Source organism: Oryctolagus cuniculus, chromosome 20 (assembly GCF_051225735.1).
Source record: "Oryctolagus cuniculus isolate XC-2025 breed Fujian yellow rabbit chromosome 20, ASM5122573v1, whole genome shotgun sequence".
Lineage (NCBI taxonomy): Eukaryota > Metazoa > Chordata > Mammalia > Lagomorpha > Leporidae > Oryctolagus > Oryctolagus cuniculus.
Window position 1 is genome coordinate 32,026,856 of NC_142886.1, and position 26,545 is coordinate 32,053,400.

General features: G+C 42.2%; 1 long non-coding RNA gene across 3 annotated transcripts in view; it reads left to right on the forward strand.

Moving 5' to 3' along the window:
• The window catches only part of LOC149120128 (uncharacterized), a 102,484-nt gene that overhangs the window by 48,072 nt on the left and 27,867 nt on the right, over positions 1–26,545 (forward strand). Inside the window, exon 1 of one of the 3 annotated variants that reach the window (XR_016226660.1) lies at positions 20,930–21,061. The exons of the other annotated variants lie outside the window; for them this stretch is intronic. This is a non-coding gene — a long non-coding RNA (uncharacterized LOC149120128). Of the gene's footprint in view, positions 1–20,929; positions 21,062–26,545 lie in introns of those variants that run through there. 3 annotated transcript variants of the gene reach the window in all.

Below are 26,545 nucleotides of genomic sequence, written 5' to 3' on the forward strand. Positions count from 1 at the left end.
ATCAGAAGTGGAGCAGCTGGGACTTGAACCGGCGCCAATATGGGATGCTGGTGCTGCAGGCCTGGGCTTTAACTCACTGTGCCACAGTGCCGCCCCTCATATCTGTTTTCACCCACTTTATCCTTCTTTTCCTTCACTACATAAACACAAATTTATTTTAATATTAATCCCAGTTCTGGTATCATTTCACCTATACAAACCTTAGTATGGATCTATAAATTTGGAAGAATTTCTTTAGCAGGATTATAATTTCATTATCATAGCCATTAAAATTAACTGTGATTCTTTAATGTTCACATATATTTAATCTGTACTTAAATTCCTATATTTGTTTCAAAAAATTTTAACTATTTTGTTTGAACCAGATTTAAAATGAAAACTATGCACTATGCTTTATTTTTTTTTGTTGTTTCTTGACTTTCTTTTATTCTGGTTATTTGTCTTTTTCCTCTTTTATTTCTTTCCATTTATTTTTTTGAAGAAGCTATATTTCTGTACTCTAAAATTTCTTATATTGAAGATGTTGGTAATCCTGCATTTTTGTTTAACATTTTCTTTTTCTCTTATATTTGTGATATAAGGGTGGCTTGATCACATTCAGGTTCAGTCGCTGGTTAATTAGTTAACTGATAGATGATGAGGAAAATGCCTTGTTATATTACATTGTGTGGCATGTATTCTATGGTTGAACCTGTATTTTCAGTTTGATCCATTATCAATATTTCACTTAATAGTTTTAGTAACCACTTATGATTATTTCCAGACTCATTTTTTAAAATTAGGACTTCCAAGTTATTGACATTATAATGCTTTCATTCCTTCTGATGCATTCATTGGGATATTTCCATAAAGAAAAGTTTTTCCCACTTCCACTATATGTGTACTTTAGAGCGCAATTCATACAAGGGTAACAATAAATGCTCGATTGTTTCCTCTTACCTATCAGTTTCAGACCAGTGAGTTGTTTGCTGACATCTCTAATAGTGACAGATATAGTTTTTAAAAGTACTATTATGAAATATTTTTTCTAATCATATTCAATTTATTTTAGCCCATTGTGATTTTTATTCTTTTTGATGGTATAATTGAATTGGCTTCTGTGTCCTATTGCTAAAGCCTCAATAATCTTTTGTAGCTTTTTGGCTTTCTGATACTTTCTGATTTTCAAGGATTTTATGTACATTTCTGCTGTGAGCCCAGAATGGGTTATTTTTTAAAGCATCCTGGTTCTTTCTCATGAAATAATATTTAGAAATTGCATACTGAATACAGACATTGGAAGTTGTCATTGATCATTATTTTATTTCTAGATTTTTTTTAATTGAAGGAACAAAAAGCCCCATTTTTGAAGAGAAAATATATGTCCAGTTCAAATTTAACTTTATAGGGTTTTACCTAATATTTTTGAATATGATTTTTTTTGTTCTCCCACCAAATACAATGTTTAAAAAGGTATCTATGTGATCTGGTACAAGTGACTGCTCTAAAGTTGGATACAGATTTGTAAAGAGAGAATTTGAAGGACAGTCTTCATTGCCAAAGCTGTTACAGAAATACCACAAATATTGCTTAGTACTCAGTCTTTATGAAAGCCTCATTTGGATGTGTTGGCCAACTGCATAGGCTTTTATTTACTATAATACACTAATTCCTCACTTATCCAGAGGCAATTACGCTGACAATCTCATCTATTTGGAACACTAGAGAAAATAATAAAGTAAAACAAATGGCTTCTAAAGAGCTGAACTAGATGCATCAAGGTCATTACAAATAAATTTCCTGTATTTGACGATAAGGAGAACCCCTGACTCAGAGTCTTCTTGCTTCCATTAAAAACATAGTTTTAACCAGCTTGGCTAATTGGTTTCCTCGCCTTCAGCAGAAGGGGGAAGAGGGATAGGCTGGTGGAGGAAAAAGCACACACTTTGTTTAGCGTCAGATGCAACAACCAGCATTTGTCTGCTCTTTTGTACTGCAGTCTTCTTTAGGGCAGTGAGCAGTGTCCTGTTTATCTTTGCGTCCTCTGAGCAGTACCTGAAACACAATATTCCACAAACACTGCCCAGACACACAGAGAGGTTGGGGACACATGGAAGAACCACACAACATTGAAAAGAGAATTCAAAAAGGGTACCAGGGAGAGGCTGTTCTGTGCACAGGCAGAGGGTTCTTTATATCACTCTCTGCTGTGCAGTGAGAATATTTCTATTTAGGGAAAATAGGAGCAGCATGGAGCAATAGCTCATGTGGATATCAGTGACATGTCATTCAGAAAAGGTTACATTTTAAAACCCATGTGAGTACTTACTGCCTTAAAAAATGATTTCCATTAAAACTATCTCCCTTCCCACTTCCTCTTTTTCTCTCTGTCCCAAGTTCTATTTCTATCTCTGGCTCTCTAACAGTTTCACCTTTTCACATTTAGAAAATTCATTTATGCAACAAATGACTCGTTACCTGATGACGTTGCTAAAATGATATGTTTCAGTACACAGAGTAGATCTCTTAGAAGTAATTTTTAACCAGTTTACAAAGGCAAAAATAGTCCGTACATACACAAAAATGCTGTTCATCTTTAGTAAGTTATGTAATCTCTGTGTAGGCGGACATTTGTACTCTCATTGTATTGACTGGTGTATGCGACTTGCCCTTAATATGCTATTGTCATCAAGACCCTTCAGCTTACAGTGCTAACGAGGGTAATAATGGAAGCTGGCATGCCCTGAGTGGTGATGTGTCTGTATGTGTGTGTGTACACATACTCTGTGAAGAGCTATCCTGGATTAATTTTTTATTTAATTATTGCCACACTTTGTGAGGCAGCAGCTATTGTTATCCAGTCTTACATATGGGAACTAAGGCTTGGAGAGTTGTGTTTACAAACCCAGTAAATGGTAGAGTTGAGATTTTAGTCTCAATGATTGGACTCCAAAACTTGTACTCTTAATGTTTATTAACGCTGTCTGCTAATTCCTTCATCCCCATCATCTTTGGGAATAAATTAGTCAACAATTGCACAATATCTATTTTTATCACACTTACTAAAATATTTCTTGGAGTGGGCATTTACTAACAGTTAGTATCTAAGTACATGTGTTTGATGCCTGGCTTTGGCTCCTGACTCCAGTTTCCTGCCAGTGCAGCCCCTGGGATGCAGTGGAGATGGTTCGAGCAGCTGGGTTCCTGCCATCTATGTGGGAAATTCGGATTGCATTCCCACCTCCAAGCTTTGGCCGTGGCCCTGCCCAGCTGTTTCAGGCATTTGGAAGGTGAATCAGTGGATGACAGCATTCTCCCCCACTCCCCCACCCCACTGCCCCTCTGACTCTCAAAAATAAATAAATGAGAAGTGTTTAAAATAAAATAAAAATTGATTTACTTTACAGTCATTCATTCATCACAATGGCAGAGATCAGTTAAGTAAGCTAACAGCTGGTAGACAGGGGGAAGTACACATTTGTGTCTCTGTAGGCATTGTTAATTTGATAACGACTGTTTCTCTCCTACCCTTCCTCCGTCCCTCACTCTGCCATTTCCATCCTTGAATTGGATGTATGCAGCTAAGTCAGATCATTCAAGAAACATCTCATCTTATTCCACACCAATTAGCTGGCTGTTCTGAATTATTTGGATTATTTTATTATTCCCTACTTTTCTTTTGGAAATTCTTGGTCAGAGTTTTCACATCTGTTCCCAACCTGGTTGAATTTTGTCCACACCGAAATGCCTTTCGAAAGATCCAGGGCATATTCTGGGAACACAGTTTTGAGACCATTTTCATTCCCAGATCCAAAGCATAAAAACCAGTCATGCTGATTGACATAGTTCTGTGTAAGTACCATCAACTGACAGTAAGATACTCAGTTTAATTATCTTGGCCTCCAGATAGGAAACAAAACATACCACTGATTTCTTTTCCTAAATAAAGCAAACCAATATGTACATTTGCCAGAGGGTGAGGGACATAGGGATGCTTTGTATATGACTTTAATAAAGAGTGTGTTTGTCTTTTAAATCTTCCACGAGTGAGGTGGGACTCCGGGAGCTGAGGAAGAGCAAAGCATGGCTGCATTGGGGAATCATGAGTGAGAGGAACTGATAAGATAAAATGCATTTAGGTTGTCTATCAGATGTCAGGAGCCATGCCCTGCTGTTCTGAAATTGCCTCTTCATGTTGCATTTCCTGAAGGTGAACTCAGGGTGCAACCTTCTGTGTTCTTTTGGGGAAAGAGAATAACAAGAGTAAATACAGTAGTCACAGTATATGCCCATGATTTCTTCCTACTCACAGTGTATCAAGATTATTGACAGAGACTTTTCTTTTTTTTTCACAAAAATAAAAGCAACTGTTAACATTTATTATTATTATATTGGTTCTCTCGGCTCTTTTCCAGTATTGCTTCTTGCTGGCCTGGCCCTCTGTACTCAAGGCCGTGTGTTTTCACTATCATTAAGATTGCTGATGTCTGCTCTCCAACCCTTACCCCTGACCTCAATAGTTCTAAGAAATTATTTCCTTGGCTTCTTTCTCTTGCTGAAGTAATGCCAGTCATTCCTTGAGCTTATTAATTTTCTCTTCATGCTTGATAAGGACATTTTCAGGGCAATCATGACTCAGAGTGAAGAATGGAATATAAAGTTAGAACTCCATTTTTTGAACAGTTAATCAGAGGGCGAGCAATCTGAAGTTGTTCCTTGCATGGACTTTTCACATCTGATTACTTTCCCCACTCAACCCCTTCGCCAAATGCCCTTGGGTACCTCAAACCGCTCACTCACTGCAGCACCTGGATTGTGGTGCAGTTCTGATCGTTTGCTTTATGGTTTTTCCCAGACTCAAATAGCCTGAATTCAGGTGTGACCTGAAGAAGCAACAATGCTGCTGTATTATATCTAGAAACATTTGAGGTCTAAATGCCTGTGAACTCTTGTTCTTAACTCTCTAATTTCCTTAACATCTGGTGTCTCTTTGGCTTATTAATCTGAAGAAAGAATGACCTTGATAGCAAGCTACAGGTATTTTTGCAAACAGTGTATATGTTTGGGAGAAACTGTGGACTGTCTGCTCTTACTTTATTCTGGGATCTGGTTGGCAGGTGGCTTTATTCATCCCCTGTCCGTGACTTGACATCAAATCCTCCATCAGGAGGACTTCAACTCCCAGTGGAAAGCGGGGGCTAAGTGATGAATGAACCTTTTACTGCTTGTAAGAATGTGCCCGAGACAGAATTTCTCCCTTATTTTCCAAAGCACTTCTGCTTTTTTTTTTTTTTTTTTCCAGTCCGGTTCTCTCAGCGAAATCAGGTGAAGGGAAAGATGATTAAGTCTCAGAAGAGGGATGAAATGGCCTGAAGCTAAAGAGAGAAAAAGTTTAGGGTGGACATTTTGAAAGATGAAGAGTAAGAGCGATTAGGCTGTGGAATAGAAGTCGCATCACCGCAGAGAGCTGAGGAAAGGTTAGATAAGATATTAACATTAATGAGGTAGAGCGAAGCCCCGGAGAATAAAAGAGGCTTGACTAGAGGAGGAGGGCGGGAGGATCATAGCATCTGGCTGACAATAAGCACTTTCCTTCCTGCTTCCTACATCACACTCTTCCCCCCTGGAGACAGCAGGACATCTAGATTGCAATCCCAGACAACAAGGATGCTTGCTTGTATTGTAAAGATGACTCTATTTATTCAACCAACACGTTTTTTAAGCTCCTTTTACATGCTAAGCACTGAAGCCCCAAGAACATAACTATGGAAGGACAGGAATGATGCTAGCTTGTGGGAGAAGAACATCTGACAATAAGGGTTGTGGGTTGTGGGGAGCAACTGGGAGCAACTCGGACTAGACTAAGTTACTGGAATTAAGACTTATTCTATGCATCTGCTCTCCCACAATATGGCGCTGAGAAGGGAGTAACAACTTCTACGCAGCTGCCTCTCGCCAACTTGAGTGATGACCTGCAGGAGCTGATCCTGCTCCTGATTGGAGGAGAGCAGCGTACTCGGCGTGTGGGTAGCAGAGTTGGGATTGATGGAAGAGGACTATAAAGGAGGAGAGAGACAACATGCACCAAGAACATCTATCTGAAGGAACACCTGTGCAGCCCCCGAGAGAGCCGGCCGGCGGTGTGCCGCTCCCCCGCGGAAGTGGGGAAGGTGGCAGGGGGAACCGCCCTTCCACGGAGGTGGAAGGGTCGGTAGCCAACCCGGGAAGAACCAGCAGCAAACCCGGGGAGGGCCGAGCAGACGAAAGAACAGCGCAGGGTCCTGTGTCGTTCCTCCACGAAGAGGGGGAGCGACAGTGGGTTGGTCGCCCACTGTGGAAGAGAGATAAAGAAGAGAGATACAGTTGTCTAATGGATGGCCTCAGAAGCTCAGGGTGTTTGGAAAAAGTGCCTCAGGAGAAGCAACTGCATGCAAGCACCATTGCTTATGGGAGCAGCATCCCCCTTCTCCCCCGGTAGCTGTGTGCCAGCAGTTGTCCGTCTCAGACAATTCTCGGCAGAGTGGGTACTCCTGAGACTGCTTGGACCTGCATGTAGTTTTCCGTCTGAAAAAGCAGTTCTCACACTTGCGCTGTAAGAAGGCAGAAGAGCAATGGGGCAGTGCTTCTTCCAGAACAGAAACATTTTGTGAATCCACAGGCTCCCTGCCCCTTGCCTGTGCCTACTTTCTGAGGGATGACAATGGAACCTTTATGGGACAATGGGACAATGGACCTTTTCTGTAGGATGAGCTTCAGCGGGCAAGTATCCCCAGTAAATTCTACTGCTTGCTACATGATTTAGCACTGTCCTTCCTTTCCTCTGTCTTAGCTCCAAGCCATTTTATTGAATTTGGCCAGTAGTTGTTTATCAGTACATGTTTAGCCAGTGCAGCTTCAGAAGAAAATGAATTGAATGCTTTTTCATTGAGTGTGTACCATTGTGGTCTGAGACCTCTCCCAGGCTCATTCATTTATGACACAGTCTGACCTCTAGTTGCACTTGGATTTGCCTTGCTTGTGAATACAGATGTGATATGTTACAGAAACATATGCACATGGGGCCATGGGAGCTTGTATGTCCTAATCCATAGGACTTAGGAGAAAATGGCATGAAAGCTAAGACATGAAAGATGAGAAGGAGTTAACCAGATAAAGAGTTAGAGCGTGGGTGCAGGTACGGGGGGCCATGCACGAGGCTCTAAAACGAGATGGTGTGGAGTGAAGAGTTCACCATTTCTGGAATGATGAGTCCAGAGAGCCTGCAGCAGTTTGCAGTTTTTCTTTGGCTGGTGATGAATTGCTCCAAGGTCTCTTGCACTTTCCTGTGACCAACACTGGGAGAATCTCAGACAGTGTTAGGAGAAGAAGATGGAAATAGTGTGGGAATAGAATGAAATTAATGGAGACAGAACCTTTACTTCATTTTTCCTTTTTTATGGACAATGGAGATCCATTTAATAACTACTAAACAACTTAAATAACTGCCGTGAAATTTCCTTTTTGTTTTCTTTATATATTTCTCCTTTTCTTTTATCTTTCCTTGCCTGCTTTCATTTTATTTTAAGGATTTAGATATAACAATTAACAGAATAGTTCATTGCACCTAATTTTGTCTTCAGTGGTTTGGGGATCTGAAGAAAAGCCTAGGTCCCCAGGAAAACCTTAATACAGATCATTGGAAAACAAGATCTGGCAGGAAAACTATGAATTAAAAATAAGGGCTTTTAACATTTTTTAAAAATTTTATTTAAGTTACAAGTTTCATGTATTTCATATATACAGATTTAGGAACATAGTGATACTTGTCCCCCTACCCTCCCTTCTGCCCACGCTCCAACCCTTCCTCTTCTCGCTCACAATCCCACTTTTAATTTTTTAAAATTTTAAAATTTTTTTAGTTTTATTTATTTTACTTGAAAGAGTTACACAGAGAGAGAAGGAGAGGCAGAGAAAGAGAGAGAGAGAGAGAGAGAGAGAGAGAGAGAGAGAGGTCTTCCATCGGCTGGTTCCCTCCCTAGATGACTGCAACTGCGCCGATCCAAAGCCAGGAGCCAGCAACTCCTCCTGGGTCTCCCATGTGGGTGCAGGGGCCCAAGGACTTGGGCCATCTTCTACTGCTTTCCCAGGCCACAGCAGGGAGCTGGATAGGAAATGGAGCAGCTGGGACTTGAACCGGTACCCATATGAGATGCCAGCACATATGAGAGGCTACGGCTTTATCTGCTACGCCACAGCGCTGGCCTCCCTTGCTCTTAATTTTTACAAAGGTCTATTTTCAGTTTACTTACTTATGGTATAGTTAACCATACAATAAGTAAAAGAGTTCAACAAAGAGTATGAAGAAAAAAATAAGGGGCTTACTCCCCCCTGTTGAGAAAAGGGAAAAGATTTCTCTATTTCCCATTTTTTGGTCAGAATACTTTAGTTTTAGAAATCTTGTGAGAGTAGGTACTTTTACTGTCTTGTTGAAATACACCTTTTTAGAAACTAAATAAGCATTTTGTCAGCTTTATAGTCCAGGAACTTCTTTCTTTCATACTTGAGAGCCATCTCTCTGATATCTAAACATCAAGGAAGTTAGCATCTCTTTGGCCTGGTTTCACAGGGGTGGTAGGAACCTAATAATCTTTGGGTGCCTTGTTTGGAGTCTTACCACTATTCCCCAAATTAAAGAACCCCTTGACCCCTTACTGTTGTTTAAGGCCACTTAGCTAACATAGATATTTACCCCAATTACCAGGTAAAGTTAGGACATACTATGTGTGGCCAGTACTCTAACTCTATACTATGTGGTTCAGTACTCTAACTCGAGGCCTGGTTATTTATTGTTTTGAGAGCATGTATGTAATGAATTGTATTGGATTTTGTTCTGTCTTTGCAATTTCTTACTGAGTTGCTGGTGGCACAATTTGGTTGGATACCTATCCAGTAATAAAACTTTTTTTTTTTTTTCCTCTTCTGCCTTTGTGGAAATGATGTTTGGGTCGGGAGAAGACTTTACTCTCTGTTTTCCCAACACACCTTGTAGAAGGTGACATTTGGTTTGTACTTTCCCAGATCCTTCTAGGAGAAGCTACTACTAAGAGCAGTGGAAACCGTCACCCTCTGTTGCTCATTTGCCAGGCCTGCTAGGAGCTCTGTGTGGCAGATGGAAAGCCAATCCTTTCTGATTTTCCCAGGTGGACCAAGCACTGTTTGCTTTCAGAAGTTCTCAGTGAGGCTTCCATTTTAAATTTATGAAAGTTATCAACTAACTTCCAACAATTGTTTAATAAAAAGCAATTAGCCAGCCAAAAATATAATGGCTTTTATGTCAAAATATGCTAGAGACAGCTGCTAAGCGGGCCACTGGCAGCCCCCGGGCCATATGCCGTGAGTCCCAGGCATATGCACAGCCAGGCACAACAGCACAGAGCATATTGGGAGTAATAAACCCAGCCCCCCACCTCCCTCTCCCCTTCAACCCCAGTCTCCCCACTCCAGAGAAACTGACAGCGGGAAATTCTCCGGAGTAAATTGCCGCAGTCAAGATTCACAAAACTCATTTATTAGGCAAGGATCTAATCTGGCAATGGAAGCAGAAAGCCCTAGTTCCCTAGCCTGATTTGGATAAAATCCATGCAAACCTTATTGCATTGCAGAACAACGATTGAAAAGAAAAAGCCTCTACAAGACAACAAACTCAACAGCACTCATCAAGAAAATTGAACTCAGATTATAGACTTTTCACTTATCTATTTGTTTGCTTCTTCTAGTTTCCTATTTGCATCGAAAAAATTTCTAGAGCCCTCCTTTCCTTGTAAAGAGGATTTTATTTTCCACAGCGTTGGTTGATGCAGTCATTTACTGCTCTGCCTTGCACTTCAGGAGATGTGCCGATGATTTAGATACTGGTGATGGCCCCATATGTCTTTTGTTGCCATTAGAAATAAAATTCAAGATATGTGGTTATTTTAGTCATGGGGGTGGAGAAAAAGGAAATTCCCCTGAAAATTTTTTTTTGCCAGTTGAAAGGCTATATTTTACCAAAAGCATGTTTATTCTGAAAACAGAAGACAGGCAAATCACCTATTGTTTGTAGAGGGCTTTTCAATCCCAAAGGATCCTATGGTTTGTAAATACTCTGAAGTTGTTTTTTCGAGAATTCATGTTGTATATCACCTTTTAAAAATATTTAGAGAGAGAATATTTAGAGAGAGAGAGAGAAAGCAGGAGTGAGAGCAAGAGAGAGCAAAAGTGAGCAAGAGAGCAAGAGAGAGAATGAGAGTGAGAGAGCGAGAGAGAGCGAGCTAGAGAGAGATTTTCCATCTTCCATCATCTGGTTCACCAGCAAATCCCTGCAACAATCCATGTTGGGTCAGGCCAAAGCCAACAGCCAAGAATTCAGCTGGGTCTCTCTGTGGGTGGCAGGAATCCAAGCACTCCAGCCATCACCTGCTGCTTGCCAGGATGCCATTAGCAGAAAACTGGTTGAAAGCAGAGTAAGCAGGCACTGCAATTCGGGATGCAGGAGTCCCAAGTATTGTCTTAACTGTTCTGTCAAGTGCCTGCCCTTGTCTGTCTCTTCATGGATAAATCCTAAAAGCTGCTCTGTAGTCATTCTTTCTGAACATTTTGGAGAGCCAGCAAAACCTTATTCTATAGCTGTACAAATTTTTCATGATTTTGAGTATAATAGGACATTTTCCCCTCTGAAAACACATTAAATAACATAGTGTAGGCAACAGAGTTGCAGAATAACTCTTGGAAAAGGGGCAACAGGTATCTAGGAATCCGTACAGAATGTACACATTTTGATTTGTTCTTTTTTTTTTCTTACACTGCCTTTCAAGTAAATAAGATTTGTTCTTTTTTTCAAAAAATATTTATTTACTTGAAAGGCAGAGTTACAGAGAATGGGAGAAACATACACACAGAAAAGTCTCCCATCTACTGGTTGACCCCCCCGAATGTCCGCAATGGCTGGGGCTGGACCAGGCTGAAGCCAGGAGCCTGGAACTCCATCCAGGTCTCCCATGTGGGTGGCAGGGGCTCAAGTACTTGGGTCATCTTCTGCTGCTTTCCTAGGCACATTGGCAGGGAATTGAATTGGAGGTGTAGCAGCCAGGACTTGAAGCAGAATTCATACAGGATGCTGGCATCACCAGCAGTGGCTTACCCCACTCTGCCAGAACACTGGTCCCTCAATTCATTCTTCAGTCCTCTCTTCCTCCCACCCCCACTTTTTCAGCAAATCTGTGATTAGGTGTATTGAGATTTCTTAAAGACACCCCTAGTTTTGATAATTTCCTAGGGGGACTCAAAAGACTGAGCATATAGTAGTACTCATGTTTATCTCATGAAGGCATAAGAAGCAAGGGCATATAAAGCAAAATCAGCAAAGGGAAAAAGCACAGGGTAGGGATGGAGTCTGAAAGAAACTAGGTGCAAGCCCCTCCCACTGGGGGTCACACTGCTTGTGCTTACTTAATTTCCAGAGAGGAGTCATGGCAACATGACATACCTACCAGAAAAGATATTAGAGACTTAGTGCCCAGGGCTTTTTATTGAAGGCTGGTCATGTAGGTACCCAATGCCTGGCAAATATCAAAATTCCAGACTCTAGAACAACAGATATTGAGCATAAATTAAATTATAAGTGCAAATAGTTTAGGCACAGTGCATCATGCTTACCAGTTCTGAGAACTGTGGGAACCTTCCCTAAATCTAATTTTTTTTTTTTTGACAGGCAGAGTGGACAGTGAGAGAGAGAGACAGAGAGAAAGGTCTTCCTTTGCCGTTGGTTCACCCTCCAATGGCCGCCGCTGCGGCTGGCACACCACGCTGATCCAATGGCAGGAGCCAGGTACTTATCCTGATCTCCCATGGTGTGCAGGGCCCAAGGACTTGGGCCATCCTCCACTGCACTCCCTGGCCACAGCAGAGAGCTGGCCTGGAAGAGGGGCAACCGGGACAGAATCCGGCACCCCGACCAGGACTAGAACCCGGTGTGCCGGCGCCGCAAGGCGGAGGATTAGCCTAGTGAGCCGCGGCGCCGGCTCTAAATCTAATTTTCTAGATGCCAGTCAAGGGCCAACCTTGCTATCCGAGCTGTCTAATGACAACAGTCTCTGACACACATACTCTTGCTTATGCTAGCTCTTTTCTGCATGACTAGCATCATGGACTGGTCATTCTAAACTCACACCTTCTCATTGTATCCCCCTACAGAGGGGTACAAGGCACTTTGTTGATTCTCCCAGGGAAGTGGTGGACCTGCTATAGAGAGTTTAATAAGAAGTAAAAGATAAGGCAAGGGCCCTTGAAGTGGGTCCAGTATAGTGAGGTGTCGCTCCCCCTCTTCTTGGAGGAACGACACTAAACCCTGCCTAGGCTTCATATCCGAGTCACGGCACCACTATGTCGCTCCCCCTCTTCGCGGAGGAACGACACAGGACCCTGCGTTGTTCTTTTGTCTGCTCGGCCGTCCCCGGGTTTGCTGCTGGGTCTTCCCGGGTTGGCTACCGTCCCTTCCACCTCCATGGAAGGGCGGTTCCCCCTGCCACTTTCCCCACTTCCGCAGGGGAGCGGCACACCGCCTGCCGGCTCTCTCGGGGGCTGCTCAGATGTTCCTCAGGTAGACGTTCCTCGTGCATGTTGTCTCTCTCCTCCTTTATAGTCCTCTTCCACCAATCCCAACTCTGCTACCCACACGCCGAGTATGCTGCTCTCCTCCAATCAGGAGCAGGATCAGCTCCTGCAGGTCATCACTCAAGTTGGCGAGAGGCAGCTGTGTAGAAGCTGTTTACTCCTCTCCCAGCGCCATATTGTGGGAGAGCAGATGCATAGAATGAGTCTTAATTCGAGTAACAGTCTAGTCCGAGTTGCTCCCCACAGTGAGGCTTCTAAGAGAGGCCACATGGTGAAGCTTAAAAAGGAGGAATTTTAGAATTTAGCAATCTGGGTTCAAGTTCATCTCATTATTTATAAAGAATTATTAACATTTCAAACCTTTCATGCTTATATCCTTATTTATAATCTACCAAGTGGTCAATGCTTCTGTATTGAACCAATTTGGTAGAAGATAGAAAAACTTGCATTTTAGGGGAAATAGCATGTGATGGACCTATGGGCATGGAAATTAGTAGGTGAATCAAAACCATAATTAGGGGCAGGAATTTGGCATAGTGGTTAAGATGCCAACCAGGATGCCTACATCCTATATGGAAGTGACTGGGTTCAAGTCTTGGGTTCTGCTTATAATTCCAGCTTCCTGCTAATGCACACCTAAGAAAGCAGAAGGTGATGGCTCAGGTAATGTGTCCTTGACACCCACGGGGAGACAGGGATTGAATTCTAGGCGCCTGGCTTTAGCCTGGCCCAACCATGGCCATTGCAGGCATTTGAGAACTGAACTAGCAGATGGAAGATCTCTGCCTATCAACCTGTCTCTGTCTCTCTGCCTTTCAAACACACAAAGATTATGAAATAATAAAGTTAATATTCTTGCATGTAGAACCTGATATTCTAACTCTGGGGATTGGATTCTCATTCCATTTTTATGAATACATCTGCACACTTTAATGTATATGAAGAGAAATTCAAGTATGCCAGTGCTGCAGTCTGTGCCCTCAAAATACTTATAATTTACTGTATTAACAGAAATTCTGAATATAGAAAATGAATGAAACCATGAGATTCCAGACACTTTAAATTTACCAAGGATTGGGGCTGGTGCTGTGGTGTAGTAGGCTAAGCCTCCATCTATGGCACCAGCTTCCCATATGGGTTCTGGTTGGTGTCCTGGCTGATCCTCTTCTAATCCAGCTCTCCACTTATGGCTTGGGAAAGCAGTGGAAGATGGCCTGAGCTGGGCCTCTGCACCTTCATGGGATCGGCCTAGCTCTGTTGTGGCCATTTGGGGAGTGAACCAGGGGATGGAAGACCTCTCTCACTATCTCTCCCTCTCTCTGTCTGTAACTCTGTCTCTCAAATAAGTACACAAAATCTTTAAATTTACCTAAATAGAGCAAAGTGAGCTCTAGACACAAGTTTCTCTTTCATACCAGCTGCTTCTAATAACTTATCATTAATGTGCCTCCTATGAATTTAACTCTTCTGGTTAGATTTGGTTTTTAAATTTTTATTGTGACTTCAGATGATAACATCTCCTGAGGCAAAACATTAAACAAACTAGCATTGCAGGAGAAGGGGAATTTTGATGACTTTTGTTCTGATGTGTTCACACAAATAGTGATTTAATTTCCTTCCTCTGTCTTACGAGGCTGAGGGGTCCTCAAATTTCTTGCTTATTATCTTCAGTTAATAGCTTCTTTAGTGCTTCTTAGGCTTTACACAAATCCCTAATTCTTCACGAAGCATAAAAACCGGAACAGCAAGCATGTTTTCAATCCAGGCTTCTATGGTGTGGAATGATGCTTTGTTAATGTCATGGTTGGCTTGGGGGCACTCACACTTGACCTTTGTATTTAAGACAGACTTGTCTCTCAAACACATGGCTAATTGTCCTTGCTATCATGTCTCTGCTTCAGTCTCAGGTCCTAGATTCAGACACCCTGATATAGACATATCGAGTTTTGTGTACTCGCTGCATAAAAGGCTTTTGATTGATCTCTCTCTGCTTTGCAATCATCTTAGAACAGAGGCGAGATAACACAGTATTTCACAGGATGGATGCCTGGTTCTGATTCCAACCCCTGATATAAGTGTAATTTTAAAATGTCATGAAAAACTGAATTAAAAGATAAATATATTTTGGTATAAAATTTTTGAAAACCATGCTTAGTTTTTTCATAATATACTTTTCATGAACTTTTTGAAGACTCCTCATATGAACAGATTTCAAAAATTTTTTTCAAGATTTTAATTTTATCTATTTGAAAGGAAGAGTTACAGAGAGAAAAGGAGAGAGAGGGAAAGAGAAAAAGAGAGAGAGAATCTTCCATCTGCTGGTTCGCTTCCCAAGTGGCCACAAGGGCCAGGGTTGAGCCAGGCGGAAGCACCCACGTGGGTGCAGGGACCCAAGGATTTGGGCCAGCCTCTGCTGCTTTCTTAGGCACGTTAGCAGAGAGCTGAATTGGAAGTGGACCAGCCAGCACACAGAGCAGCTTCCTTATGGTATGCTGATGCCTCAGGCTGCGGCTTAAGCGGCTTCTCACACTACGCCACAGTGCCAGCCCCTTAACATTTTTTTGTACCAAACTAAACTTATTTTCATTTTCTGTGAATTTTTGAAGTACCCTTGTATTTAGCACTTGTAAGATACTGGCAATTTACTTAAGCCACTGTTCTCAATTTCTTTATCTATAGGATGGGGAATAAAGTATTAGTACCTATTTTGGGATTAAGCATGAATATTTTTGACATGTGTAAAACTGCTTGACAGAAATTAGAAAAAGAGTCTTTTGCCACATTATAATAACACTTAGGTATCTTTCTTAGATTATAAATAAATGCTTTGACAAGCACCTTTCTTAATACATCTCACGCTGAGAGGCGCTAACTACTATACAGACCCACTCTTCTCACTGATTCACCTCTATTTGTCCACAGTATGTATTCCATGGCAGAAGTCTGGTTTATGCTAAGCAAGAAACAGAAATAAGAACGTCTGTTGAAAGATATCTACATTACCCTACAATTTAATAAGATAAAGGACCAGGGTTACGGCGCTGCAAGGTAAACTGCTGCCTGCGACACTGGCATCTCACACCCGAGCTGGCTTCCCAAGGTCTGGCTGCTCTGCGTCCGGCCCAACTCTCTACTAATGTGCTTGGGAAAGCAGAAGATGGCCCAAGTGCTTAGGCCCCTGCCACCAACCAGGGAGACCACGATGGAGCTCCTGGCCCCTGGTTTTGGTCAGGAACAGTCCAGGTCATGGCGGCCATTTGGAGAGTGAACTAGTGGTTGGAAGATTTCTGTCTCGGTCTTTCAAACAAACAAACAAACAAACAAGTCTTTTAAGAATGAGATACTATGCAATCTGTTCTTTTTTTTTTTTTTTTCCTGGTTAAAAATGTGGTTACTTATCCTGGCAAATTCTCCCATGCCTCTTCCTCTTTACTATTCACACTAGCATTCTTCCCACCAAATTAGGGAATTGAGGCAGAACCATTGGTTTTAGCGAAACCTTATATCAATATTGCTCCAAGAAACAAAAGGTGCTGACGTGTGAGTCCGTGGAGACTATCACAGAGAAACACACACACCATTGAGAAATTCTCTTGAAGTAAAACAACAGAAAAGTGTCCCGCACATAGTAGGGAATAAGCAAATGCTAATGACCTTCTTTGACTTTGCTTGGCTGCCAGAAGCAATTCCTTCTCTCAGTCTTCACACTGACCTTTCTTTTCCTTTAGTCAGGAAAACACGAGTTTTCCTATAAACTGTGTGACCGTGCAGCTTCTGCAGAAGTGTGGAGAGGCCCTGCTGTGGAAAGTAGAGTAAGGTTTTTTCTTGGGCGGAAGCCCAGAGAAGTTCCACAGGCCAAGGGGAAGAGTCTTCCTGACAAATGACAGTGTGGGTGTAGGTGTGCATTTTACAGGTGTGAATTTGTGGGTCCTGGCTTCTGGAGCCATGTTGTTAAGAAGTTAGAACTAACAGAGAGGAATTAATCCAAAGTGTTAGATAACAAAATGGTTTGACCCACCCTACTGGGCCCAATGTGTGATTTTTCTGTAGAGGCTGAAGTCAACCGTCTTTAAATTAGATCTTGGAAAAGCACAGATTAAAATCACATTCTGTGAGCTGAACAGACCATAACTGTTACTGTGGTCAAACTGGAGACTAAGATTTATTACCTGAATCTTGAAGAATTTTAAGAACTCAGGTTAAGCATAGCAAATACATTGACGTTCAATGTATTTGGGGGTGCCCATAAGGGAAAAGGTTTGTGGTAGGATAGGCTCCCTTTTTTATAAGGTGCCCTTCCTATTTCTGTAAGTTAGACACAGCTTTAAATAGGACTGACAAATAAAAGGCATCAACAGTGAGTGTTTGAAATACAAATCCATTGCTCATAACAGATTGTTGAAGGTGGTGAGATGTGTAAAAGTAGAGACCTAAAGATACCTAAAGATGACATGTTGGCATTTTGCTTCCTTTTCAATCCCTTCTTGAAAGTGCCTGTTCCAAACAGAAGAGTTGCAAACTGGATTCCCCTGGTAGGGACACAGATGAGTGCTCTTCTTACTAGGAGGGAAAGGTTGAGTTTTTTTTTTTTTTTGACAGGCAGAGTGGACAGTGAGATCGAGAGAGAGACAGAGAGAAAGGTCTTCCTTTTGCCGTTAGTTCACCCTCCAGTGGCCGCCGCGGCCAGCACGCTGCGGCCGGCGCACTGCCCTGATCCGATGGCAGGAGCCAGGTACTTATCCTGGTCTCCCATGGGGTGCAGGGCCCAAGCACTTGGGCCATCCTCCACTGCACTCCCGGGCCACAGCAGAGAGCTGGGCTGGAAGAGGGGCAACTGGGACAGATTCCGGCGCCCCGACCAGGACTAGAACCCGGTGTGCTGGCGCCGCAAGGCAGAGGATTAGCCTAGCGAGCCGCGGCGCCGGCTGGAAAGGTTGAGCTTTGAAATGTCACCGTCATGACATGATTGAGCCTGCACATCTCATACTGGAGACCATGGGCGGAGAAGATGGCAGTGGCCGCAGCATGGCGAGGCCTTCAGTGGGCATGTTATACATCCTCACCAGCTTCCCTGGGAAGAGGGAAAACAATTTTTTTCCCCAATGACTCAGATTGTCTTTGCCACTTACCAGCAGGAGTTTCTGACAACTTTGTTCTCACAGGTTTCAGGGATTTAAAGAGAAACAAAATATTGCACATTTCTAGCCATGACAGGAAGAAGCCAAAGTCTACCTCATTAGTGAATGGAAAACAGTGTCCCCTTTGGGCTAGATCAAGAGGTCAATGTGTACATGACTGAAAGACCCTATTTATTAACCAAACACCCATTACATGGGTCAAGTCCAAGGCCAGCCTTACGGGTAGACAGCTCCCCATATGGTTTCATTTCAGGAACTGAAATACCACTCTCTTGATCCTCCAAATGCCAAATACAGTTCCTGTGTGCCCGCTGATGCCTGAAATGTCTTTTATAGGAAAAATGTCTTCATTTAGTAGTTGGTAATAAGGTGCATAATAAAAGCACCTTAGGTGTGACTTAAGAACACACTGAGGTGTGAGTGACTGGAGCACGGACTCTCTTGAGAGTGAGTTTAAGGGTTAGGAGAAAAAAGAGTCTTTTGCTTAGAAGACAAAAAGAGATAAACGGGGAGCAGGGGCAGCAAGGGGAGACTTCGAGGTGTGCAGTCAAGTTGACTTTGTTCATTAGCTTTTGTTTGCTTTCAAAGAGAGGTAGAAAGCACTCATTGTGTCTAGCATGTAGCAGGCTCTCAATGCATGTTAATTAAGCTTTTTTTATAAAGGTTTATTTATTTGAAAGGCAGAGTTGCAGAAAGAGGGAGAGGTGGAGGAGATAGAGATCTTCCATCTGTTGGTTTAATCCCTAAATGGCTGCAATGGCTGGAGCTGGGCACATGTGAAGACAAGATCTAGGAGCTTCTTTCGGATTTACCTTGTGGGTGCAGGGGCCCAAGTGCTTGAGCCTTCTTCTATTTTCCCAGGCACATTAGCAAGGAGTTGAATTGGAAATGGAGTGGCTGGGACTTGAACTGGTACCCATATTGATGCCAGCATTGCAGATGAAGGCTTTACCTGCTACGCCACAGCACTGGCCCCTAATTATTCTTATTTATAGTTTTGACAGGCTCAGTTTATGACATTTTGGAGATAAATCTATAGACTCCTTTCTCTAAATCTATATGCTACATGTATAAAATCAAGGACCTTGAAAATTATTCTCCTATTTCCCCTCTCCCATCCTAATTTTTTTCCTTTGCATTAACCCTTAGTCTTTGTTTAAAAGAAGACTTAAAAAAGATGTGTTTATTCATTTTAAAGGCAGAGTCACACTCACACATACACACACACACAGAGAGAGAAGGAGAGTGAGAGAGGGAGATAGAGAGGGAGGCAGGAGGGAGAGAATGAGTGAGTGAGCGAGCAAGAGAGAGAGAGAGATCTTCTACCTGCTGGTTCATACCCCAGACACCCGCAACAGCTGGGGCTGGGCCAGGCTGAAGCTAGGAAGCAGGAACTCCATCTGGGTCTCTGTTTTGGAAGGTAGGGACCCGAGTATTGAGGCCATCATCGGCTGCCCTTGGGTGCTTTAGCAAGAAGCTGGGTTGGAAGCAGTGTAGCTGGGACTTGAACCGGCACTCTGATATGGGATGCCAGCAGCACAAGCACTGACTTAACGTGCTGCACCACAATGCCTGCTTCTGAAGGGGTTTTAATAGGCTCTATACCAAAAGAGAGAGAGGTTGCAAATAAAAAGATATCTAAAGTAACTTTTGGTATACAGCCGTGCACCACGTCTGTGTCACATTTGTGGATCTACTATTGCTCATTATCATTAGGGGATTCATGATTAATATTTTTCTAATGATGGGGCCCCATGGTCACAATCACCTACCCAGTGGCTTACTTCCAGGCATATCACCTCCAGGTAGTCTTCCCTGATTACTTTGCTTCATAGTGATTCTGTTTTTGAACTACTCAAATGGCACCAGTTGGCAATACCTCTCATTTGACATGCATTCATAGTTGACGAAAACTGTATTTTCATCTAGTTTCATGATTAACAAATAAACGACCATTCAGTATTTAGTAGACACAGTCACCCATTAGTAAACATGAAGGATTGTTTCCAGGACTCCCTGCAGTTACCAAAATCTCCAGATGCTCAAGTATTTTTAATAAAGTAGTGCAGTATTTGCATATTACCTATACACAGCCTCCCATATACTTTAAATCATTTCTAAATTATTTGAAATACCTAGTATAATTTAAGTAGTCATTACATAGTATTGTAGGGAAAAAAGTCTGTATACCTTCAGTGTGGACCCAACAATCATAGGCCTAAATGCATAGTACATAAATGAGGCAGGGAAAATGCTGAAAGAGTGCTAGGAAGACTGAGGCTCTGGGACGTGGTAGGAGAGTAGAGCAGAGTGTGCCGACATCCATGTGGATTCAGTGCATTGCTTGATATGTGGCAAATTCAAGTTTTGCCTTTTAGAATTTTCTGGATTTTTCCCTCCAACTATTTTCTATCCATACTTGGTTGAGTCCATACATGTGGACCCTGCAGATGTGGAGGGATGAATGTATATCTGTATTGTTTTTTCCACCTGGACTGTAAACTAGTTCGTATGGGCATGTGATGTGTAGTCTTTGAGAAATCTCCAGAGACCCCAGATACTAGTGTTCATGACTTGATGTGATCCCTTCCTCCTAACCGGTGGTAAAACCTGGTCACTTGCTTTGAATAAGTTGAATAAGGTAGAAATTTTGGGGTGTTACTTCCAACATTAGACCACACACAGTCCAGTACTCCTGTTGTGCTCGCATCTCTGGCTCACTCTTGCTTGCTCCATGTGTTGGAAGTCAGTTGCTGTATTGTGAGCTGCCATCTGGCAAGGCACTGAGGGAAGGCTCTGGCTAACAACCAGCAACATATCGGCGCTGGCGCTGTGGCATAGCAGTTAAAGCTGCTGCCTGCCATTGCTGGCATCCCATATGGGTTCCAGTTCAATTCTCAGCTGCTCCACTTACAATCCCGCTCTCTGCTATGGCCTGGGAAAGCAGTGGAAGATGGCCCAGGTCCTTGGGCCTCTGCACTGTCATGGGAGACCCCGAAGAATCTCCTTGCTCCTGGCTTCAGATCGGCCTGGCTCCGGCTGTTGCGGCCATTTGGGGAGTGAACCAGCGGATGGAAGATCTCTGCCTCTCTGTCACTCTGCCTTTCAAACAAATACATAAATAAATCTTTTAAAAAATAACCAGCCAAAAACTGAGGCCTCAATCTTAGAGCTGTGAGGAACTGAGTCTTGCTGAGTCATCACCTGAGTGAGCTTACAGATGATTCCCCACCAGTCAAGCGTCCACATGCGAGTGCAGCCCCAGCTGACATCTTGATGGGGAGCTGTGTAGAGATCTTGAGGTAGACACCTAGGTAAGCCGTGCCTGGGTTCCTGGCACACAGAAGCTGTAAGATAACGAATGTTTGTTGCTTGTGCTGTTTACTTTTGGAGTCATTTCTTATACTGCAATAGGTAACTAGAACAGTCTCTGACTTACACCTAGACACTAATATTGCAAGTCTGCAGCAAGCACATGTCTGGAATACTGCAGAAATCTACTCTTTGTAACCTGGAGAACATTTATCTTGTTAGGAAGGAGAGGGTGAGAAGTGCAACTTAAAATTTGGACAACAAAATCTTGATCCCTTAACTTGGGCCATGTTAAATGGAGCTAGAGAGTTAATACAGGGAACCGTTTAGGAATAGAAAAACCAAATGAAGTTCATCATTCAAGGGTCTGTCACTGAAAGTTGGGGTTCAGAGCTAAAGTGAAGAGGAGAAAGAGTGAGGAGCAGTGGAGAGGCAAGTGGAAGGTGCTTGGTACTCCATTTTAGGATGGAGTGAATGGAGTTCATGGACTTACGTGTAGAGGGTGAGAAGCATGGTAGATCCATGTAGAGATGGAGTTAGAGAAAACGATGCCTCTGGGCCTGCGGAGTAAGTGAAATATGTGGTGTGGGGCTTGGTGAACTGGAGTCAGCCTAGTTTTAGGGGCATGGACTGGCTATTGCAGTGGGCTTCTCAGCTCCTCCCCCACTTTAGAGAACTATTAGCTGTCAATGGTTCGCAGCTGCTTACCTCACTGAACATGGCAGCACGTTACGGGGCAGTTTCTCTGCAGAGGTTATACCTCAGCCCTGGGGTGACTGGAGCCAGAGAGAGGCAGATGAGGTGTGTAAGACAGTCATGAAGGCTCATCTGCACTCCAGAGCCTCAAAGACAAGGCCGACTTCCCCTCTGTCAAATTCTCACTTCCTCGCCTTTCCACAGTGTTATCTTCCCTAAAAACCCTTCAGTCATCAATTTCTAGTTTATTTTTATTTGAAAGAGTCACACACACACACACACACACACAGAAAGAGAGAGAGAGAGAGAGGGGGAGAGAGAGAGAGAGAGAGAGAGAGAGAGAGAGAGATTGAGATTGCTCCTATGTGCTGGTTTACTTTCAAAATGCCATTGATATCCAGACCTGGGCCACTATGAAGCCAGGAGCTAGAACTCAATCTGTGTCTTCCAAGTGGTTGTGGTGGGGAGGGCAGAGACTCAACCACGTGGGCCATCACCTGCTGCCAACCAGAGTGAATGTTAGCAGGAAGCTGGATCAGAAGTGCAGTAGCCAGGACTCTAACCAGGCACTCTGGTATGGGATATGGGCATTCCAAGCAGAGGCTTAACTGCTAAGCCAAACACCACCCCTTCATTATTTTTTGATACTTCTCCTAAAGGTGTGAGATAATGAGGACAACCCTTGTTTACATCGATTATTCTGGTGTAATTTATAATCACTCCCACTCCTGCTTTCATTCCCTTAATATTCCAGTTTGGATGATAAATTTTGTGTCCTTGATGAGGGAACCATCTACTCTTACTCTCTCTCTCTCTCTTTTTCTTTTCTATCTTTTTTTTCTTTCACAGTTAAGAGCTTTGGACTTCCAGGATAGTTAGCACACGCTGCCTGCTAAAGGATGAAATTCATTAGAAGTAACATTTTTTTTCTCTTGCAAGTTGAAATCATCTCTGGTGTCCCAGTGCAGCAATTTGACCCAATACGCTTTTTCAGGGGAATAGTTTTCACACTCACTTCACAGTTTAAACCAATTTGATTTTACTACTAATTTGCCTTATTTTAACTTGGATATGCTGAAGTAGTTCAAGCTGCTTCCAAACACTTACTGCCTCATTAGCTGATAGCTGTAGTCTAATGACTTTCAGACCAAATGAGAGCTTCCAGGGTGTTGGACACCAGTTGAAACAGCTCTTTGCAAACTAAAGGAGAGGAAGTCAGAATTGGATTTAATTCCATCCTTTGTTAGCTTTGGGATATTTGGCATTTGTTTAAATGAAATTGTAATTATTTTCAGTGGTACTGATTGATGGGGAAGCCCGAAGTAAGTAGACTGAAGCCATCTTGTGGTTGATCATTACAGTTCAGTAAGTACATAACAAGGGAAGCCATTCTTGATTGAGAGTTCAATGTGATTCTAGCTTTAACCAAGAAGATAGATATTAATGTAGATTTTGCATATGCTTGTATGTAAATATACACACACAGACCTCCCTACATATATGTGTATACATGCCAACAGATACATATTACATTTATGTGTATATATTCATATATATAAATAGACACATTAAAATATGCCTACAATCCCCTTCTCTAATATGTAGATTATGTTTTTGATTATAATAGCCTGAGACTAACTCAGCCTATCTCAAGGACAGAGGTGAGAATAGAAGACTCTTTCTAGGAGAAAATGTATCAAAATTCCTCTGACTATTTATCATTTATCTATCAGCTATCATCTATTTATGCCACACAAGGCTGTAAGAGGTAATTAAGAATTCAGTTGTCTATTTACATTCCCACTCTGTCTTTGTTAAAGCCTCACCCCACCCCCCAGCCGGGGTAGATGAGTACTTCTCAACCTCAGAGGATGAATCCTATGTTGTCCAAGGCTAGTAGCATAGTCTCTTTTGGCTACTGATTACTTTAAGGATGAACATGAGAATACTTTCTAGGCAATTTGAGAAGGATTTTGCTCTCTGGTAAGGAAAGGGATGGTGATGGGTGGGTTCTATTTTTTGTTGTGAAGTGTTGTCCCAGGATCTTTTAATCGGTGCTGTGGAAGTCATCTTGCTATGGAAGCCTAAAGATGAGAAATGAATATGCTAAGAATAGTCTTGCCGAAGGAAAAAAAAAAGATTCTATTTTGGTAATGTTTTTAGTTTCCCCACATCTCAACTGTGCACTTTACCCCAGACTACTTGTAATATGAAAAAAAAAATGAAATTTTTTATTGTCTAAGCTCTTTTTTTAAAGATTTATTTATTTTAAAATCAGAATTACACAGAGAGAGGGATATCTTCCATCTGCTGGGTCACTCCCCAAGTGGTCATAATGGCTGGGGCTGAGCCAGACTGAGGTCAGTACCCTGGAACTCCATCTGGGTCTCCCACATAGAGGGCAGGGTCCAAGTATTTAGGCCATTTTATATTACTTTCCAAGGTGCATTAGCAGGGGTCTTTATTGAAAGTGGAGCACTTGGAATTGGAATTGGTGGTCCGTTATAGGATGCTGGTGTTGCAAGTAGCTTATGGTAGCTTACCATACTGCACCAGAATGCCATTCCTCATCCTTGGTCTTTTAGTCTACTCTGCAAGGCAAATCATCCTGAAATGTCAATGCCCAAGAAAGCTTTAGGGATCAGGTTAACTTGCTTTCTCAGTATTAGCATTTTATGAATATTAACTTGCATATATTCAGAATGACATTCATCAGAAGCAGGGAGTTTTCTGAGCATGACTGGTTCAGATTCCCAACTACTCTGATCACATTTCTTCCCTTATGTCCAGCATAAGCAATTTTACAGCCCCCCCTTTGACATACTGGAAATTTTTTCGCTAAATAAAGGCTCAAGTGATAACATGAAGACTTTTAGCTTCAGTATATTTTCCCTTTTCACTTCTCTTAGTTGATCATTCATGTGATTACCAAATATTTTTGAGCACTTTATATGTGCTAGACTTGCACATTTAGTGGGGAAATAAAAAAAAATGCTCCCTGACTTCTTGGGAGTTACATTCTAGCAAGATTTGTGATTCTCACCTTCAGTTGGCCATTTGGTGCACAATGCCAAGGACCTCCAAGATGTGGAGTCACAGGAACACACTATAGAATACTCCCAGGATGAGTGAATATATATTTGAAGATAGTTATTGTAGCAGATACCTCCTTTATTATTATTTTTCATTTTTTACTATGATATTGTGAGGGGTTGAAATAATGTTCCAATACTGTACTGAGATTTTCTCTTTCTTATCAAGGCTATATTCAGAATGCATAGTCTGGAACAAGAATGTTATACCTATTATAGATTACTAGCCTGGATTTTTAATCTATCTGTATGTTTATCTACCCATATCATATATGATAGTACTTCAAAAATCTCATGCAAAATGCAAATGAAAAATGAATTTATTTTGAAGGAAAAAATTGAAATCTATGCAAAGTTTTTTCATAAAACACATTTCCACAAACTTTTTGCATAGATGTATTATATGTATCTGTGTATCTATATCTGTTGATTGATCAATGAATAGATACAGATAGACATTCACACTCCTCCAGAATTCTCTCAAATAATCAAGGTCATGCATGCCAAAATGAGTGGTGGGAAATCTTACCAAGGGTCTCCCAGCTTCCATGTTGATACTAAACAGATTTCAAGTCCTAGGATTCCAGAAGCATGACAGTGATTTTCTCCAGTGGCTTATCTAGATTCATGCTTGGGGAAGAACATTACCTTTGAGTTTCTTCCAGATAGCAACTCAGGTCCAGTAATCTCATTGTTTGTCTTCATTTTCCCTGTCTTGATTTTTCTTGGAGCAGGCCATCATTACTTCATTACTTGTCCCCCATGGGGCTACTCCGCTGCCTGTGAAAAATGTTTACACAGAGCTGTGGGTCAGGCAAGTGTGGATCTCTATTTGGTGGCTCTCTGTGGGCTTGTGGTATTCTGTGAAACAAAAAAATATAATTCTTTACAGGGATATTTATGGAAAATAGGCTGATAGTGTTTTCTCCTTTTATTTTTCATTGGTTATGATTCTAATGAAGATTATCATTAAAAGCCCATTTTGCAACCTTTCTTTTAAATAAAACTTTATTTTTTATGTAGTTCTGTGCATTCTCAATGCTAACCAAGAATAGGAATTATCCTGGCTGCCCATGGCCTCCTTTGAATTAGTGAGTTAAGCCTTTCATTCTTCTCTCCTCACTACTAGATTTTCTAATTTACATTTCAAAGGTAGTGCCTGGGGTTGATGACCATAACCCTAGCTCAGTAATGATTTTTTTTTTTTTTTTTTTTTTTTTTTTTTTTTTTTTTTTTTTTTTTTGACAGGCAGAGTGGACAGTGAGAGAGAGAGACAGAGAGAAAGGTCTTCCTTTGCCGTTGGTTCACCCTCCAATGGCCGCCGCGGCCGGCGCGCTGCGGCCGGCGCACCGCGCTGATCCGATGGCAGGAGCCAGGAGCCAGGTGCTTTTCCTGGTCTCCCATGGGGTGCAGGGCCCAAGCACCTGGGCCATCCTCCACTGCACTCCCTGGCCACAGCAGAGGGCTGGCCTGGAAGAGGGGCAACCGGGACAGAATCCGGCGCCCCGACCGGGACTAGAACCCGGTGTGCCGGCGCCGCTAGGCGGAGGATTAGCCTAGTGAGCCGCGGCGCCGGCTTCAGTAATGATTTTTAAAATCAAGTTATATTCTTGATAAGGTTCTAGCACAATGTCTTGGAGGCAAGCCTGAGTCAGCTTATATATATTTTTTCAATTTTCCCAGAGAAACATTTTTATT